This window comes from Lutra lutra, chromosome 10 (assembly GCF_902655055.1).
Source record: "Lutra lutra chromosome 10, mLutLut1.2, whole genome shotgun sequence".
Lineage (NCBI taxonomy): Eukaryota > Metazoa > Chordata > Mammalia > Carnivora > Mustelidae > Lutra > Lutra lutra.
Window position 1 is genome coordinate 99,137,241 of NC_062287.1, and position 5,481 is coordinate 99,142,721.

Sequence of the window (5,481 nt, forward strand, 5' to 3'; positions counted from 1 at the left end):
GTATAGGTTTTTTTTTTTTCCTCTTCTAAATTCCAGTTCTTATTTTAAAATGATGAAGGAAAAAATAAAAATAAAAACAAAAACAACAACCAAACAACTCAATACATGGATACTTGTTCTGTGTTTGTATGGAGCTTTCCCATGTATCTTTCGCTTTTATAAGGAATGAATGAACTCATCTTAAAGGCCACGTTCATTTCAGATGTTTAAAGAAATATTTGAGAGTAGCCATGATTTGCAAGTGCCTCTTAACCTGAATATTATTCCTTTGTTCGCAGATCAGGCAAACTTCTAGCAGGGATAGCATGCAAATGTACTCTGCTCCTATTCTGTGCTCATGGGTGGACATGATAACTCCAGTGTCATGCTCCTTTCCTTCGAATCCTTCTCAGCAGTTCACTCCAGGAGCCACTGCTAAGTGACTAGAGTTGGTAATTGAGATAAACTATTTCTCCACACGTGGGGGTACCTCCTTTCCCTCTTACTAGAGCTATGACTATTTTAAAGTATTTAATAATACTTTTTCTCCTCCTCAGTTCTTCCTGAGCTTCCACTACCACCTTCAACAAATTTGAATTTTGTGTTCACAGTGATGCTAGAAACACAGAAGATAATTTTTCATGTAGATGCACCAACTTCTTAATGATGACTGTATCACTTTACACTGGTCTGAAACACATTTTTCTTTCTCATAATTTTAGCCTCTACATGGTCCTTCTGGCAGCTTTGAGCTTTCCCTTGGAAATCATGCAAAACCAAAACTTTGTAACTTGAGTTTGTCCTCCTGGGGCTTTCACAAAATCCTAAGTTCAGAAAACAGTATTTGTTGTATTTTTGTTTGGATACATTGCAACTGTTGGGGGCAACTTGCTAATTGTGGTGACCATCAGCAATAGCCCAGCACTCCTCGGCTCCCCCATGTACTTCTTCTTGGCTTTCCTGTCCTTCCTGGAGTCCTGCTTCTCCACTGTCATTGCCCCCAAGATGATTGTGGACTCCCTCTATGAGAGGAAAACCATCTCTGTTGGAGGTTGTTTGACCCAGCTTTTTGCCGAAGACTTCTTTGCTGGGGTGGAGGTGATTGTCCTCAGAGCCATTGCTTATGACCACTATGTGGCCATCTGTAAGCCCCTACACTACACAACCATCATGAACTGGAGGCTCTGTGGCATTCTGATGGGTATAGGCTGGATGGCGAGTTTTTTGCATTCCATGATAAAATTTTTCTTTACTCTCCACCTGCCCTTCTGTGGCCCCAATACCATTGATCACTTCATCTGTGATTTGTACCCATTGCTGGAGCTTGCCTGCACCACATCTTTGGCCTTGTGGTGGTTGCCAACAGTGGGTCTATCTGCATCATAATACTCTCTTTGTTTCTTGTCTCCTATGTTGTCATCTTGCTCTCTCTGAGAACCCCTGAAGGGTAGTGGAAAGCTCTCTCCCCCTGTGGATCTCATGTCGCTACTGTGGTTTTCTTCTTTGTCCTCTGCATATTTGTGTATGCATGATCTGCATCTGTTTTCTCCTTTGACCAAATGGTGGCTATCTTTTACCCCTAACGCCTTTGCTCAATCCTTTGATTTATACTTTCAGGAATAGGGAAATGAAAATGCCATAAAGAAAATATGAAACAGACTGATGGTGGTTTGTAGAGACAAATGAAACATTGAAGTTCAAAAAAATTGTGAAAAATAACGATCTGAGAATTTTGAAGGGGTGGGGGGTGGGAGGTTGGGGGCACCAGGTGGTGGGTATTGTAGAGGGCACAGATTGCATGGAGCACTGGGTGTGGTGCAAAAATAATGAATACTGTCATGCTGAAAAAATAAAAAATTAAAAAAAAATTGTGAAAAATAAAAGTCAGATATTTGAGACAAAATCTTTGTGTGTTTTGTCCTCTTTAATAGGAGCTTATATATTGGGAAAAAAAAAGAAAAGAAAGAGAAAAAGAAAAATGAAAAGACAAAAAGCCAGTAATATGGTGCCAGGAAAAATATTTTCACACTTAGATCACTTACCAATTCTGATTTGGTAATTCAGTATTATGAATTCAGTATTCATAGTAAATTAAAAAGTGTTGGAGATTATGTTTACTTAATATGTAAGATTATGTTTACTTAATATGAAAGATTAGAAGGAGAAATTACCCATCAAAACTCTTGCCACTCATCACATGCTTTGGTAAATATTTGTGGAGGAATGACAAAAACATCTGAGAGATTAGAAACAGAAACTTACACTATTTCAAGTGAAAAGAAACTTATGTGTAGGATATTGATCTCTGTGATCAATGAAGACAATAGTCAGGGCTCAAGGGTGGAAGAGATCAAGAATTCTCATAAACTGAGCAGTAGGAATTCGTACATCATATGACTATGTTCTGAAAGAGGAACTCATACCTTGGATTTCATGACCTCACTTCCCCATCTACCCTTATTTATTTTATTTTATTTTTTTATGTTTTGAGAAAAGTTATTGCTTTCTGATATGCTGATATAATTTAATTCTCTTTTTTTTTTTTTGTCAGTTTCCTCTCATGGACTGTATGCTCTAGTTGAGGCAGGGAATTTTTTTTTCTCTTTTTGGTTCATTATATATCATAATAGTCTAGAACATCCTTATGTAGGAATTCAGTGAATAACTGTTGAATAAGTGCATAAATGAGGTATCTTCCCATATGCACCTTTAAGTATATCTCTAACATTTAACACACCAAAGTAAAGTTTGGCAAAGGAATGTAGTTATTGCTGATATTAGATCTTGGTAATGGTATCTCTCTCTATATATAAAATTTTATATTATATATATAAAATATAATTATATTTATATATGTATATACACGTATATATATTTATATATATTTATATATAATTTTATATAATATATAAAATTATATTTTATAATCTTTTATATAAATATAATTATATGTATATATGTTTTATATATTATATGAAAGTATATAAAATATAATTATATGTATATACAAAATTCAAGTAGAAAATAAAGCAACTGCTGTCTATGCATTTTCTCATTCTTCACACTCTGTCCCTCTTCCACTCTCTGAAAACAATAAGTCTTGCTCCCAGTGATCTGAATTTTAATTGTGAACTATTTCTTTATTTAAAAAAATTTTATTTATTTGACAGAGATCACAAGTAGGTAGAGAAGCAGGCAGAAAGAGAGGAGGAAGAAGGCTCCCTGCTGAGTAGAAAGCCTGATGTGGGGCTGGATCCAAGGACCCTGGGATCATGACCTGAGCCAAAGGCAGAGGCTTTAACCCACTGAGTCACCCAGGCACCCGTGAACTATTTCTGATCCAATTAAAATCATTTCTCTCCTCAAATTTTCATTGTTTTAGTTGGGTTTATCTAGCCAGAATTTCTGAATTATTCATTGGAAACCTTCCTTTGTAAGATACAACTTTAAATAAGCAGAGTTTAAATCAGGGCCCTGATTGATGTTAAGATGAGGACAGAGGTGGCTTAAACTAGGACAAACCTCAGTTGGCATTTGTTCTATTTCCACACAGTTTCAATGATGGGATGAGCACAGTCAAGTGATTTCAGGAAATCCTGGCATTGCTTTGACAGAATTTGGAACCTCAATGTCATCCAGTCTTACGGTGTACAAGAAATTTAATGAGCACTAAAGGTCTTTTGACTGAGAGATTGAAGAATCTTCATGAGATTGTTGACTTAGCTTCTTGCCTTTGGCCACTTCAGGATCTCCTTGCAAACTACCCTCCAAAATTTTCCCACCAGAACTGGAGACCTTAATAATTCCTTCAAATGTAAGGAATTCGTTTAAGACTTTTGAACAGGAATGTTTAATGCAGGGGCTTGTTCATTGGCTCTTCTTGTTCTCCAGGCAAAGAAATGTTATGACATTACTGTGCACATCATATGAACATAAAAGAGATTTGGACTTATACTTAAAAGATGTGGATTCTAGGCTCAGTTCTGTTACCAATTAGCTGTGGGAACTTTGTGGGGTATTTCACTCCACTGGGTCTCAGTTCCTCATGTTTAAGTAAGATTAAAAAGAACACATGACTATTTCTTCTGTGCTTTCTCTGAGCCAGGGATTCATTCTTTTCCTATGTTAGATATTTTATGATTTACAGAAGCTTTTTAAAGGTAGGTCTTCATATTCTCATTTAATTAATGGGGAAGTTGAGGTTCTAAGAACTTAAGTGACACACCAAAAACCATTCTCAGGATTCTTCCAGTCCATTTGTAATAAAAGAGGCCAAGTGTTGGGGTATGATTTCCTCTCAGACATTTCTGTGAGATACCAGGGCTTGCGGCTTGCTGGTTACCACTAGACCTTTCAACAAGAGTGCAAAGCATTGTGCAGTCTTTTGTGAGGACCTCTCACCTCCATTCCTGCCTCCACCTTCTGTCCTTCCCCTGTACCCTGCATGGCTCACCTCATCCCCATTGAAGGTGCCTAGCAGACAGTGACACACCTGGCAGGTGATTCTTGAACCAGAGTGATGGGTAGTAACATGATTTTCCATGGGAAAAGTAATTTTTAATGCAATCTATATCATCTTTGATAGCTTATAACTATTCTCAGGCAACTTTCTGTGTGGATATGAAGAATGGCACATATCTTTCTGTGTGACTATGTGGAATGGCACATATCTTTTTTTAAAGACTTGTGTATACATTATGTATGGATATATGTATATATGTATGAATGTATGTATGTATTTGAGAGGGAGAAGAGAGAAAAAAGTAGGGGGAGTAGCAGAGGGAGATGGACAAGCAGACTCTACTGAATGCAGAGTCTGACACAGGGCTCAATCTCATGATCCCAAGACCATGACCTGAGCCCAAATTAAGAGTCAGAGACTTAACTGATTGAACCACCCAGTACTCCATGGATGGCACACATATTTAAAAAGAAAAAGAAAATACAGAAGACATGTATTCAAAAATTCCTTCCCTTTCCTTCTTTCCTTTCTTCTCTACATTGACTTAGAAACGTAGTTAAGATTTGGAAAGGGGGTACTGAATATTAATGTTAAAAATTATATATATATATATATGTATATGTATATATATACATATACATATATATGTATGTATGTATGTATGTATATATATGTATATATGTATGTATGTTTGGGACACCTAGGTGGCTCAGTCAGTTGAGTGTCCGACTCTTGATTTCAGATCAGGTCATGACCTCATAGTTAAGAGATTGAGCCCTGTGTGGGGTTCTTCACTGGGTGTAGAGCCTGCTTAAAATTCTTTCTCTCCCTTTCCACCCCCCCAACTCCTGTGCTCTCTTTCTTTCTTAAAAAAAGTATTCTAAAGAAGAAAGAAAGATGAAAGAAAGAAAAAAAAAGAGAAATTTTTATTACTGGTTGACTTTTCCTAAGAGAAAATTGGAAATTAAAGAAGGTGAGAAACTTGCTTAACATCACATAGCAGATAATGGTGAGGCTAGGGCTCATGTCTGTCTATCTGA

General features: G+C 36.8%; 1 pseudogene; it reads left to right on the forward strand.

The window, feature by feature from the left end:
• The first annotated feature begins 984 nt into the window (after nt 1-984).
• On the forward strand, nt 985-1,511 carry LOC125079816 (olfactory receptor 4C15-like; annotated as a pseudogene).
• The last annotated feature ends 3,970 nt before the right edge of the window (nt 1,512-5,481 follow it).